Source organism: Spea bombifrons, chromosome 6, assembly GCF_027358695.1.
Source record: "Spea bombifrons isolate aSpeBom1 chromosome 6, aSpeBom1.2.pri, whole genome shotgun sequence".
Taxonomy (NCBI): domain Eukaryota; kingdom Metazoa; phylum Chordata; class Amphibia; order Anura; family Pelobatidae; genus Spea; species Spea bombifrons.
In genome coordinates this window covers 18691922-18707480 of record NC_071092.1, presented here as the reverse complement: position 1 = coordinate 18707480, position 15559 = coordinate 18691922, and the positions used below count along the sequence as shown (strand labels likewise).

At 39.5% G+C, this 15559-nt stretch overlaps 1 protein-coding gene across 1 annotated transcript in view; it reads right to left on the bottom strand.

Annotated features, from left to right (window-relative positions):
- The window catches only part of GPRC5D (G protein-coupled receptor class C group 5 member D), a 36056-nt gene extending 29439 nt beyond the window's left edge, over positions 1-6617 (bottom strand). The window contains exon 1 of the mRNA XM_053469086.1: positions 6562-6617. The gene's annotated coding sequence lies outside the window, so the exon portion shown is untranslated. The remainder of the gene's footprint in view (positions 1-6561) is intronic.
- Positions 6618-15559: the final 8942 nt, after the last annotated feature.

Genomic DNA, 15559 nt, shown 5'->3' with positions numbered 1-15559 from the left:
GTTTATGCTACTTGGCACATTCTCAATATCTTACACCTTTCACTATATATACCCGGCACTGTCCTTCTGAGGCGCAGCCTGCTTTGTCTGCTATTTGTCAAAGAGTACAGGGGCTGCTTAGGTAGGTCTTGATGGGTGGCTTGGGATACTGCCTCAGAAGGACATATAGTGCTAGGTATATATTGAACAATGTAAAATATTAAGACAGTCCCCATTAAATATAATTAAATATACTACTACAGTTCTGTGTGGATAAAGAGAAACTAACTGTCATGGTTCCTTAGCCAAGGACTAACAAGCAGACTTGTTTGTGTTAGGGTGACTCAGCTGTTGATTAGCGAGCTGACTTACTTCTCTGTTACCACCTGTTACTCACCTGATTATTATGAGGCAACTCCTTCCAGGCTATTTTAGCTGCTAGGTCCTTTTTGACTTTGTGTTTGTTTCCAATGCATGTTCCCACGTTCCCAGCTTCGTAAGACTACTCTCCTGGCTTCTGCACCCTGACTTTGTTGACCTCCGTATTCCTGACTGGGCTCATCTAATTACTGTCTCTTGTTACTGACTCCGGCTTGTCATTTGGACTTTGCTTTTGGTTCAAGATTTTGCTATTCTGCCTGGTAGCTTAATAAAGGTGTTTTGCATTTTACCTTTTTGTGTCTGTCTGGTTCCTGGTCCCTTGTAGTGATATGTACAAAGATTTGTAAAAATAAAGTGCACTAGAGGGCTGCCTTCCATTTTTGTTGTGTAATAACAGCATTGGTGAAGTCTAAAGCTAAAATGAATGTGAAGAAAGTCATGTGGCCATGATCGTAGAGGAGGTGGAAGCCATCTTGTTATTACTGGCATTATATCTGCAATATCATAATAATCATGTCCAAATACACTTTGTTTGGGCAAAGCATAATGTCGAACAATAGAATAAAAAAACAGATGCTAGATGCAGAGGGGAGTTTGGGCAAGATGATGAAATGCACTTGTTTGGAAAACCTGTGTACAACCACCACTACATCATTACTGTATTGTGAGTAGATTGCTGAAGATTAATAAATACATTTACAGATAGAGGAGTCCAGGTACTGGTAGGGGCGTGAAGCATACCTTAAGGCTTGGTCTGTGGAATCTTGTATTGGACACAGATGCAACAACCTGGCAATGTGGGACACCAAAAATTGTCTGGTGATGGTTTGTGGGAGGAAATGACATGCTGATGTTGGTGGGCGTGCACTGCTCTGATAGCATGTAGGGGTTAAAAGGCATATCATGGGACAGAGTGGCATATAAGGGGGTATAAGGCATTTCTGGAGGCAGAGTGGCATATAGGGAGTTAAAGGGAATTTCTGGAGGCTCCAGAAAAGCCTTATGCCACCCATACAACACTCCCTGGTGTCTGGTGGGGCAGCAGGTGTTCCGCCGGAACTTCTATGAGCACCGGAAGGTCATGTAACGCCGGTGCTGCGTCATAGAAGCTAAGGCGGAAGTACAAGCAGTAGCGGGGGTTGTCTGCGTTCATCAAGCAGAAGAAAAATACCCCTTGTCTTATAATCAAGGTCGTCTTCTAATCAGACCTCAAATGAGGTCTGACTATGAGACTAAGATCCAGATCCCCCGCAGTGCTGCAGGGGACCTGGATCCTCCTGTCTGGTAACCTCAGCTGCTGCCAGCACTTACACCGGGCGTCTGTGGGGACTTGCATAGAGATCAAAGTGTGCAGGGGGAAATCGCACACCATGTTTCTCACCCTCCTCCCATGCTGAAAAATGAAACGGAGAAAAAAAAAAAAAAAGGGTTAGTGATTTAAAAAAAAAAACAAAACAAAAAAAAATCACTATAATAATACAATAAATAATAATAATAAAAAAACAATAAAGTGAGCTAAGTGATGTCACTGTGACATCACTGGCATTAATAACATGTTCAAGAGGTCCCTAAGAAGACCTCTAACCATTGTTTTTTAAAAAAATATATATATATCAAAAAATAACAAAAATAAAATAAAAATAAAAAAAAATATATATAAAAAAAATAAGAAAAAAAAAGAAGAAAAAAAAAACAAACTTATATCCCATTGCCCTAACACAACATCTCCCAGCAGAAGTGGTAGATGTTAATACAGTAGAGACATTTAAGCAAGAATGGGATAGGCATAAGGCCAAGCAAGATATAGGATAAGGGCAGCTACTAAGGAAAGTACTCAGAGGTTGGGCAGACTGGATGGGCCTAATGGTTCTTATCTGTAGTCCCTTTCTCTGTTTCTAGGTAGCTTTTTGGCTGTTCCAATAAACACTTTCGGTATCAGGAAAGTGGCAATACTGGCCAGGGATGGTTTGGTCGCCCTCATTCCCCTTACACTGGTGGCAATCACCAATGGTTGGGCTTCACCCACAATGTATTGATGCATTCAGCTGGAGGTTGTTGGGCTCACCTATGGGCCAAATTTTACTCCTGAAGAGATGCAAGATAGAAAAGCCCCTTCTTCACAAGTTGTCGGAGGAGCAGGGATGTAAGGTGCCAGTAGCATATTCCCAGCAGCAGTTCAAAGTTAAGGGATGCGAGGCTCATAGAGCTCTATCCCCAGCAGCTGCAACATCCTAAATATTCTAAAAAGTTCTAAGGGTAAACTTAGGACAGTGTCAAATGGTGTAATATCAATGACAGGTAAATCACATACCCAAATAACCAAAACAGGCTCATCTGGTTGTAAATAGATGCCTAGATGCAAGTCACGTTGCAAATGCAACATTCTGGCATTCAGCAGCGAAGTCAAAATTGCCCATGTGTTGGAACCAGGGGAAAAATATCCTGAGACTAGACCAAGGCTTTAAAATAAGCGTCTAAAAATATGGCATACTTTTTCTCTGTCTCCAAACATTACTCCATTAATGGACTCCATCAAAATACTACTCCGGAAATGAAATTCATGTATGTTTCGCAGGGAGAATCTACTCCCTTAAATATGTGTGTTTCTTGCTGAAACATTAATATCTCCTTATATTAAGTCATCTCACTTTCTTTCACATAACTACATCAATTATCTTCATGTAGCCGTCTTCCAAATTATCTGGATATACAAAGTAGCTTGGCTGAAAAGATGCCAGTCACATGCATGTGGAGGCCTCTCAACATAACTTCTCTGATACCATAAATCTACTCAGTTGATTACAGCCTATTGGCATCACTGCAACAAATAAAATGGTATCAACGCACCTGGAAACTCTTGGAGTTTCACCTGGAGATTCTGGGCGAAGCACCACTTCTCTGGATTATTGCGGGGAAAGTCTCTCTGCGGGGAAAGTCTCTCTGGGTAGCTGGAGCCAGAGAGTTCCCAGGTATGCTGCTGTTGGATATGGAATGTGGCTGCAAATCATGGTACCAAGGTGCAGTCACACTTAATCATTTCATTCAAATAAGAATGCTTGGGGTTCATGGAGAAAAGTCCCTTGCGAAGTGCTTCAAATGTAAGTGAACAGGCGTGATCCCGCTTAGCCTTTTTAGTCAGGTTCTAGTGAAGTCATCCTTCAGTTTCTGTTAGCTTTACAAAGCTTTGTACTCCTTTCAACATGCTGAAGGGAGTCAGCTAACCGTTGAATAAGATTTGTGTAAGCTATTTCAAGCATTAATGCTTGGGCCAATGGGAACACAGATTCTGTATGGTGCCCACATTCACTCTTTCATTCTCGTTCACTCTCAAAATGTTTCCCTACCTTCTCAGCCTACCACTTTCACTTCTGTTGGCCAATTCCACATCTTTTTCTGCACCTTCTATCTTCTCCCTTCTCTTCTCTCTGTCTTCAATAATCAATCCTTAATCGTCTTTATTCTGCAACTTTGGAAACTTCTGCCAAAATGGTGGCACTGCGTAGATGTCCTCACTGATCCGCCTGGCAGTATGGCGGCACATACAGTGAAGTCCTCTGCCACATTGGAGGATCAGGAGTGGGCATCATCAAAAGCTGACATATTGCCCCCAGGTGAACTGAGCACAATACAGCGGCACTGCAATGACGCACTCTCCCCGATCCTCCATTCAGAGGAGAGGACATCACAGCAAGCACCACCATATTGTTCTCAGTTGGAGCTTTCAGTGATGTCCTATTCCCCGATAGGATGACTGGGGAGGACTTCACAGCAGCTATACCATTTAGGAGGAAGTTGACAGGTTTTGTCCATGGATATGCAGATAAAGAAATATTAAGGATTGAAGATTTCAGATTAAAGATAGAAGAGAAAGGAGACAATAGAAGAAGAAGAAGATGAAACTGCAGAAGAAGATGCGGAAGTGGAAGAGGTCAGCAGAAGTGGCCGACAGAGAAGGGAAACATTTGGTGTGTGAGAGAGAACGTAAACGAGAATGAGAGTGTGATTGAATGTGGACCTACGAATGTTGTAAGAAAATGCAGAGCTGTTTGCTTCGTTTTTTTATTCGATTTGCGGGAATCTGGCCTCGTTTTCCAGGCTTTATACTAATCATAGAATATACCATAATTCAGTAAATTTGTATGAATCGGAATGCTAATTTAGATATTATATATATATATATATATATATATATATATATATATATCTCAATCATGTAATGGATGATATCAGTGTCAATTTGAAACAGCCACAAAAAATATATACACACACATATATATATTTATTTTTTCACATTTTTTTGGTTACATTGACACTGACATATCCATTACATATCACATTTTACAGGAGAGTTCAACTTTTGGCTGCTGCAAATTCACATATTTAGCCAACTTGCAAGTCCCTGCATTTTAGTCTGTTGGTCTACCCCTTTAATTTTAACCTCTCCTCATTTTTCCCTACTCTTCTTAATAATAATTAATAAGGCCCTGTTTCTTGTCATTAAGGTATTAACCTTAATGACAAGAAATGGGGCCTTATTAATAAAAGCAGAGACTCTCTGTTCCTCTCAAGAGTGCTTGATATGACCGGGAAAAAATGCGTGAACATTGAAGCAATGTTAAAGCATGCCACATGCATCTGTCAACAAAAATCAATTAATGCTGTCTCAAACAATGCAATAATTTTAGTCTGTACTAATGTCCTAATAATCAATTGGCCCATATCTATTTAAGGGCAAAACAGTGTGCCCCAGCACCAAGATTGCACCTACAGTGGTCTCCTCTTAGAGTCTCAGGTCTCCTTTTAATCCTCCTCTTTCTCATTGTCTCTAACATTTATTTCTACCACAGCTCACCCCCTTACTCTTTATCACGCTTCCTCTTTTCTCTTTACTTAATTTGTTTCTCTTTGGTCTCTTTATGTTTATACCTTACTCTTTATCGCTCATCCTATTTGTCTCTCCCCTTTCTCTTTCCTCCTCTCTCCATCACTCCTCTTTACATCACATTTTTTTCTTTTCCCTCTCCTTTCTGTGTGTCTTCCCTACTCTTTCTCTCTCCTCTTTATTGCCCTCCTCTTTTTCTCTGCCTTTTCGCCCTACTTCTCCCTTTTCTCTTTTATGTCTTATTTTCTTTGATCCACCTTTTCTCATTTCTACTCTTTTTATCTCATCGCTTCCATTTTTCTTTAAGTCTCCTCTGATTTCACTGTATCTCTCCCCTTTCTCCATATTTTCCACACTTCTTCCTCTTCTCATTATCCCTTCTACTTCTTATTATCTCTCCTCTTTTTTAACTTTAGGCTAGTTAGAGAGTATGCTTTACAGTTATATAAGAGATCCCCTGAGATTTTTTTCTTCCCCACTTTTCTGCCTCCAGAAGCTTGGCAGCACTAAGTATAATTACCTACAAGGTGTATCCATACAGTATAATACTGTATCACTATAAAATAAATTCTATATTGCAGACATTATACAACAAAAATAAATATATCAGAATACAAAACAGATCTCATCATCATTACCCTGTATACTCTGACATTTTTTTTTATCTTTCTCCAATCATTGGCTGGATGTATTGCAAAGTGAGGCAGAAGCAGACAAAATATTAAGGATTTTTTTAATCCATAATTAAAGAAAAGGGTTAATTGCTAACCCTCAACTCAATTTGCTGTCAGATATGATGGATACATTTTTTTGTGAAGAACAGATCCCTCCAAACATTATTGATTTTTGAATCTTTAGTCTATTTAGTATGGTTATTTTTTGAATGAGAAGAATGAGTTTCAGATGTTGCTTCTGTAGTTTAAAATGTTTACGGTTAACAGTTGATTACAAACTCAGTAACCACATGTTATTTCATTGAAAATCTTTACAAAATTGTCATGTACTTAAAAGGGTTACTTTATTGTGCTAAAAAACAATGTGAGCCTAGTCTTCTATGTTTGTATTTCTTAAAATATTTGTAAAACATTTTATTGAAAACATTTATAATGTGCATTTTTGGTGCATTAGCAGAAAGACACCAAATACTTAAATCTTACTCACTTGACTGGTGTATATTTCTTTTAAAATTTTCAAATAGAGTTAACACCATTGCCGGTTTTCATCAGAATAAAAAGGACAATGAACTATATGTAAAGTAAATGTAAGATTTGTCTACATTTTTTAAAATTAAACATCTCTTAGTTTTAATCTTGTCTTACCTTGCTTTTGCTTGTGTTTTCTGAACAAAGATGTCAACTGTAGACAGAGGCGTATAAGTTTCAGTGATACAGAGGGAGTGTTTTATAAATATGATAGGAGGGAAGGGCAGAAACACACCTTAACCTGTATAACAGCTCCTTAAAATATTAGGAAATACATTATAATTTGTAAACAGGACCAAGAAGCATAAGCAAGGATCACAATAGAAAGAGATGTACAGTGTGCAGCTCTGCTCGAAGAGGAACTCATTCCAGATTATTCCTATACTAATGCTTACATGTATATATAATAAGTTTTCTTGTTTGTGTTCCATTTAAAAGTGTTGTTCCACATTTTTCCCAACATTCTTAGATTTTATATTATTATGTACTAATATGGAATGCATCTTAAAAAAGCAGGTGGTTACCACTTTTTCAGATTTTCATCTGTAGCTTGAATTTCTTATTTTTCTTCCTCTTTATTTTCTCCATTCATAGGGAATCATTGGAGCCAGCTATTGTAGACAACCTTTACTGCCTTAAATTTAAGTATATTGTGCTTCTACCCTTTCATAAGTGTTGTATGTGTGTGTTTGTGTGAGTGTGTAAGTATGGGTGTGTGAGCATTAGTATATGGGTCTACATACAGGGCGCGCATCCAGCAAATTTTTTGTTTTTTCCCCCCCGAGCATTAGCCCCTTGTTTGTCTTATCTGTGGAACTTTCTTGAACACCAATATCGCGCATTGCTTTGTTGCAGTGCAGCTGTGGTAGGCAGTCTTTCCCCCTTCCTTTTGGGAAGGAGTGTCTACTGTGCCGCTCTTTTAGGTTCACTTGTGGAGTATTTATTTTTCACTTTTGCTAATAGTGAGTGTGGAAATCCCTTAATTATTGTAACTCACTAGATGGAGGTGGCAGTCCTTTAGTTAGATACCCATTTTAGTTTATACCAGTGTGGTTTTAATAATTTTTATGCTTGCATCTGTTTATTATACTAATTGTTTATAGGGGATATATATTTTGTGTAATCTATTAGGGGTTTTAATTTATTAAAAATTACATTTAGCACAGAGAGTCCAATCAACTTTGTTTTTTTATTTTATTTCACGGGTTACCCCATGTCTATTCAGATGTTGTGGACTCTACCTCTAATGATGTCATATTACACCTTAAGAATAAAAAAACTCCATATGAAATATCTACCTACATAGCGGGAGATTGTAGTTTGGACAGCTATTATAAGCACAACATTGTACCCGGAGTTTTATATTTGTCCACCTCATCATATAGGCAGTGAAAGTTTTGAAAAAGAATGGGAGACTATACGTTGGATTGCTCCTTTTGTTTTATAGACTTAGTTTCCCTGGAAGAACAAAACATTGAAAGTCATTAAAGAGAATGTCTAGATAAATCTTCTGAGGAATAAAAAGGTTAAGACCAGAGGATAATTTTCTTATGTAAAAATAATCTATTGAAGCATATTGAGAATGTTAAACATCAATTAAAGGAACCCAAACATAATAAATTGTTATGGGACCCAGTAGCGTACCTAGCGGGGGGCGGGGGGGCGGTCCGCACCGGGTGCCGCTCATCAGGGGGGTGCCGGCACCCCTCCAGAGACGGACAATGGTAAAAGTGGATTGGTATGTGTGGATTGGTATGTGTGGAATCTGTGGATTGGTATGTGGGGAATCTGTGGATTGGTATGTGTGGGTTGGTAAGTGTGGATTGGTATGTGTGGAATCTGTGGATTGGTATGTGTGGAATCTGTGGATTGGTATGTGTGGAATCTGTGGATTGGTAAATGTGGATTGGTATGTGTGAAATCTGTGGATTGGTAAGTGGATTGGTATGTGTGGAATCTGGATTGGTAAGTGTGGATTGGTATGTGTGGAATCTGTGGATTGGTATGTGTGGAATCTGTGGATTGGTATGTGTGGATTGGTATGTGTGGCATCTGGAATGGTAAGTGTGGATTGGTAAATGTGTGAGAGTGATGGGTGTTATGCTGTACCATTTCCAATGTCTTTTTCATTATATAATTATGCTCTAAAGTACATCATAACTCCAATCACTCTATGCTGTTCCATACAGTGGCAGAGCTGGGAGACAGAGGCCTTGCACCCCCACCGCAGGACTCCTGAAAGGTAAGTGAACTTCAAAGGGGGGAGAGGGTAGATAGTTAGGAGGGGGTAGATAGGGAGAAGGGAGTGAGACGGGGGGGTTAGGGGGCAGATAGGGAGAAGGGAGTGAGAAGGGGTAGATAGGGCAGAAGGGGGTGAGAATGGGTAGATAGGGAGAAAGGAGGGTAGCAAGAATATTGAAATAAAGAGAATGAGAGAGCGAAAATGAATGGATTAATGTGTGGATGAATTGTGTGAATGAGTGAGAGAATTAATGAATTTGTGAGAATGCATCAATGAATATGTGTAAATAATTTGTGTGAAAGAATAAATTATTGTGTGAATGAAAGTGAATTAGTGACTGACTGTAAAAGTGTTTGTGTTAATCATAGGTGTATAGTTGATTTGTCAAAAAGGCAAAGATGGTATAAGCAGGGTGTTTATGGGACAAAAATGGCACAGGCAGGGTGTTTATGGGACAAAGATGGCACAGGTAGCATGTTTATGGGACAAAGATGGCGTACACTCGGCTGTTTGGGAACAATGCTGACTCATACTGGGCTGTTTGGGGGCAAATATGGCACGTCCTATGTGCGTGTAATTTGGGTGCTGGTCAGGTTCTATGTGGGCAATGTGGACGCCGTTTTTTTTGGAGGGTTATTAAATAAAGCACTATTATATGTTCAGTAAATGTTATTTAAACGTGTTTATTTTACTTATAAGTTATTAATTTATTTTTTCAGATTTCTTGTTGTTTACAGTTGACATACAGTTTACAAATTGGTGCAATAAATATTCTTGCCAACATAATTTTGTAGATGTCTTTACATTTGGGGGGGGGGGTGCCACTTGCCACTTACAGGATCCGCCCCGGGTGTCAAATACTCTAGGTACGCCCCTGATGGGACCATACATTTTTTATGAAAGGACAGATTTATAGAAAATGTACGTATGAAGTTAGAAAATGTTCATATACTTCAACACAAAAATTTGGGTCGAAAAAGACTATCTCTAATTATACGTCAGATCATGATTTGGATCCTACACCTATTTTAAAAATACATTTAAATATGTTCCTGTTTTCGAAACAAATGGTCAGGGAGACCAGGTCAGCCACTCACCTACACCATCACATAAAAAAGGCTGTGAAAAAGGACAATTAATGCAATCTAACAAAATTCATAATTTATAATCTTTTCTCCTTAAAAAAAAAAAAAAAATCACATATCTCACTGTTGACAAAACACTTACTGTATTTATCGGCGTATAACACGCACTGGTGTATAACACGCACCCCCATTTTAACAAGGAAATTTGAGTAAGAAAAAATAAATTTAAAATAAATGACTTGGAAGCTATGAACTTAATGTTGGAATAATATTTATTACATTATAACATTTATTATAACATTTATACCACGTATAAGGCAAATATGAAAGAAAAAGCACCTCTTTGAACAAAAAAACTTCATCAGAATCACTGCTATCTGGGAAACCATAGACACTCAGACACACACACACTCAGACACACACACATTCAGACACACACACACACAAAGACACACACACACAAAGACACTCTGTGAGTTCTGCTTGGCTTTTTGCAGTTGCATTTAGCTTGGACACACAAGCGAATCCTGAGCTGGGGCGAATCTCCTAAGTGACATCTCTAAGTGAGGAGTTAAAAAGCAAAAAGGAGGGTAAAGTATACATCCTTGTTATTCCATATATATTTATATATATTTTGCACCTTACTGTCTGTTTTTGCCAGTTATTTGAGCTATCCCCATTGCCAAGATGCCCTCCATGTTTGACAATGCGGTCAGGTGTACATCTTGCTCAATGTATGCAATCCTTGATCAGCGCTTCGAGGGTGCATATTGCTGTGCGAGATGTGTGCAGGTTGCTCATTTGGAAGCACAAATGAGCAACTCAAATGAGCAAGCTCTCTCGCGGGTAGAGGTGGGGGAGGATAGCGGGATGGAGGTACAGGACAGTCAAGCAGCTAGCTGGGTTACAGTTAGAAGGCGGGGTAGGGGGGAAAGCCCCAGGGAGGCTAGTCCTGATCTAGCACACCCCAACAAGTTTGCCCGGTTGGCAGATGAGGGGGATGTTAGTTCAGAGTTAGCAGTACTGCAGCAAGTCACTGCCTCTGACCTCCAGAGCGGTGTCTGCTCCAGTAAGGAGGGAAGGACGAGCACAGGGCAGGCCAGACAGGTGCTGGTAGTGGGGGACTCTATTATTAGGGGGACAGACAGGGCGATCTGTCACAAAGACCGGAATCGCCGAACAGTGTGTTGTCTGCCTGGCGCTCGGGTTCGGCACATCGCGGATCGGGTTGACAGATTACTGGGAGGGGCTGGAGAAGACCCAGCTGTCATGGTGCACATTGGCACCAATGACAAAGTAAGAGGTAGGCGGAGTGTCCTTAAAAATGATTTCAGGGACTTGGGTAGCAAGCTCAAGGCAAGGACCTCCAAGGTAGTATTTTCTGAAATATTACCTGTACCACGTGCCACACCAGAGAGGCAGCGGGAGATTAGGGAGCTAAACAAGTGGCTCACAAGCTGGTGTAGGAAGGAGGGGTTTGGGTTCATGGAGAACTGGGCCGACTTCTCTGTCGGATACAGGCTCTACGGTAGGGACGGGCTGCACCTCAATGGGGAGGGTGCAGCTGTGCTCGGGGAGAAGATGGCCAGAAGGGTGGAGGAGTGTTTAAACTAGGGAAAGGGGGGAGGGAAACTACAATATAGAAGGGGAAGATAGTATAGATAGAGAGCTGGGGCTTATAAATGTACCTGGGGGTGGAGCGGAGGGAGGGGTTAGAATAGTTAATAGGGATAGGCTTCGTAGGAGAAAAAAACCATACACCTCTAAATTGTATGCTTACTAATGCCAGAAGTCTGACCAATAAAACTGGCGAACTGGAGTTAATAATGCCTGCAGACAATTATGACATAGTGGGTATAACAGAGACATGGTTGGATGATGACTGGGCTATGACTGGGCGGTTAACATACAGGGTTATAGTCTATTCAGGAAGGATCGAAAAAAACAAAAAGGGGGAGGAGTTTGCCTTTATGTAAAGTCCAGCCTAAAGGCCACACTGCGGGAGAATATATGTGAGGGAAACGATGATGTTGAGTCATTATGGGTAGAAATATATGGAAAGAAAAATAATAAAATACTGATCGGGGTTTGCTATAAGCCACCAAATATAATTGAAGCAGCAGAAGATCAATTATTAAAGCAAATAAACAAGGCAGCAAATCAAAATGAGGTGGTTATTATGGGGGACTTTAACTGTCCCGACATAAACTGGGAAACCGAGACCTGTGAATCTCATAAAGGAAACCGGTTTCTGACTATAAGTAAAGATAATTATCTGTCCCAAATGGTACAGGACCCAACCAGAGGGGGCGCTCTACTGGACTTAATATTAACCAACAGACCTGACAGAGTAACTAATGTGCAGGTCAGAGGGCACCTAGGAAATAGTGATCACAATATAATACATTATAACTTGTCCTTCAATAAGGGAACTCTTAGAGGAGCCACAAGAACTATGAACTTTAGGAAGGCAAAGTTTGATCAACTAAGAGAAGCCTTTAACACTGTAAATTGGGAAAATGTCCTCAAAAACAAAAGCACAGACACTAAATGGGAGATTTTTAAAAAAATATCTTAAATTCTCACTGTGAAAAGTACATACCGTATGGGAATAAAAGAGTCAGGAACAAGAGAAAACCAATGTGGATAAATAAAAATGTAAAGGTGGCAATAAATGGCAAAAAAAGGCATTTAAGCTACTAAAACAGGAAGGCAGTGAGGAAGCACTAAGAAGCTATCGGGAAAAAAATAAAATATGTAAAAATCAGATAAAAGCAGCAAAAGTGGAGTCAGAAAGACTCATTGCCAAAGAGAGTAAAACAAACCCCAAAATGTTCTTTAACTATATAAATAGTAAAAAGGTTAAAAATGAAAGCGTTGGCCCCTTAAAAAGTAATGAGGGAGAAGTTATAGATGGGGATCAGGAAAAAGCTAATCTATTAAATATATTCTTCTCTGCTGTATTCACAGAGGAAAATGAAATGGCAGGTAATATACAGCAGGATGAGATAAATGCCCCAGTACATGTCGCCTGTCTAACCCAGGAAGAAGTGCAGTGCCGCCTAAAAAAAATCAAAATAGACAAATCACCAGGTACAGATGGCATTCACCCCCGCGTTCTAAGGGAGTTAAGTAATGTAATAGACAGACCCCTATTTCTAATATTCAAGGACTGTATAGTGACAGGGTCTGTTCCCCAGGACTGGTGCATAGCAAATGTTATGCCAATATTCAAAAAGGGGACAAAAAGTGACCCGGGGAATTATAGGCCTGTTAGTTTAACTTCTGTTGTATGTAAACTGTTTGAGTCTTTCCTAAGAGATGCTATTTTGGAGAATCTCAATGAAAATAAATGTATGACTCCATATCAGCATGGGTTTACAAGGGATCGGTCCTGTCAAACTAACCTGATCAGCTTTTATGAGGAGGTGAGCTCAAGACTGGATCGGGGTGAATCGCTGGATGTCATATATCTTGATTTTTCCAAAGCATTTGATACGGTGCCACATAAAAGGCTGGTACATAAAATGAGAATGCTTGGGCTGGGGGAGAATGTGTGTATGTGTGTAAGTAACTGGCTCAGTGATAGGAAACAGAGGGTGGTTATTAATGGTACATACTCTGAGTGGGTGACTGTTACCAGTGGGGTACCACAGGGGTCAGTTTTGGGTCCTATTCTTTTTAATATATTTATTAATGACCTTGTAGAGGGATTGTATAGTAAAGTATCAATCTTTGCAGACGATACTAAGCTCTGTAACGTGGTTAACACAATAGAGGACAGTGCACGATTACAAATGGATCTGCATAGGTTGGAGGCTTGGACTGGGATGTGGCAGATGAGGTTCAACACAGATAAATGTAAGGTTATGCACATGGGGAAGAAAAATCCAGGCTGGGAATATGTATTAAATGGGAAAACACTGGGGACGACTGACATGGAAAAGGACTTAGGAGTCTTGGTTAACCCCTTCGCGACCTTTGCCGGTTCAGGACTGTCATGACCAAAAGGTCACTAAACGACCTTTGACGGTCCTGAACCGTCAAAAAATTAAATAAGCTTAGAAAGTGATCAATGATCACTTTCTTCGATTAAACGGCCTTGCTGCAATGCCTCGATGTCGAGGCATTCAGCAAGGCCGAGATCGGCATCGGGGGCCTAAAAAGCGTTTTAATGGTGTCGCTGGAATGTCTCGATCAGGAGGCACCCAGCGACACCAAACACTTACCTCTGGGTGGGCTGTGACCGCTCCGGAGAGCGGTCACAGCCGCAGCTGCCGGTGATCTTCGCCATCCGCAAGATGGCGGCGGCCCGGGAAATAAAACAATAAAGATGAAAAGTTCGCTAGATGGTCTCCAGACCCTCTAGAGAACTGGCTCCACTTGCTGGTTGAATACAGGTACTTCATTCAACCATGCAAGTCAATGGAGCCCAGCTTTCTAATCACTATGTGATTAGTAAAATATTAAAAAAAAAAAATAAAAAAAAAAAAATGGAAAAAAAATTAAAAAAAATGTGCTAACATTTAAAAATAATTATGCAGTGATGTCACTAGATGAACCATCCAGTACCAGCAAAATGTGTAAAAAAATATAAAAAAAGTATTAAAAAAATTAAATTAAATTAAAAAATAAAGTTTATTATTTTGAGCAAGTGCTAAAATTTCTCAAAAATCTCAACAAAGAGTTAAAATAAAAGCACTTCAAATACCCAAGGGATGTCTAATATAAAAAAAAAAATGGCTGATGGGGTAAATTGGAGTGGCCTAGCTCAAAGATAGGGCATAGGTACAGACTGACCAAAATGGAGAAAAAAGCGCACTTCCCAAATCTGGCATTTTAAATCTGAAACAACCCGACAAACCCATGCATGTCGGGTATAACTGCACTCAGGAGATGTTCCTGAACACACATTGGGGTGTTGTTTGACAGTGACATATACCAGGACCTGTATATCTATAACTAAAGTACAATTTGTGTGGAAAAAAATAAAAAAATTTCCTATTACAAAGTTTGACAAAGTGTAGTTCTATAATTGGTGCATGGAAAGGGTTAAAATAACAGCATTTGGAATACCCTGGGGTGTCTAGTTTTCAAAAATATATGGTTTGAATGGGTTAAATTGAGTTAACTGGCTTCAAAGATGTTCCAAAGAGGAGATGGAGGCAGAATGACGAAATGACCACCTGAATTACGCATGCCCCAAAAGTAGCCTTTTACCAGCCAAACAATCTGACAAACCCATGCATGTGGGGTATCGCTGTACTCAGGAGATGTTCCTGAACACACATTGGGGTGTTGTTTGACAGTGACATATACCAGGACCTGTATATCTATAACTAAAGTACAATTTGTGTGGAAAAAAAATAAAAAAAATTACTATTACAAAGTTTGACAAAGTGTAGTTCTATAATTGGTGCATGGAAAGGGTTAAAATAACAGCATTTGGAATACCCTGGGGTGTCTAGTTTTCAAAAATATATGGTTTGAATGGGTTAAATTGAGTTAACCGGCTTCAAAGATGTTCCAAAGAGGAGATGGAGGCAGACTGACCAGATTTGTTAAACAAAGATTTGGAAATCATAAAACGCTGCTTGTACTTATTGCCCAATAACTTACAAAAAACAGCAAAAAAACATAAAAACATTGGGTATCTCTAAACTCAGGACAAGTAGTAGAATCTATTTAGCTAGTTTTTTTACTTGCTTTTTTAGGTGAGTAAAAGATTTTTCAAATAAAAGTCATAAAATGTGTTTTTTTTCAATTTTTCACCATGTTTTTTTTATTT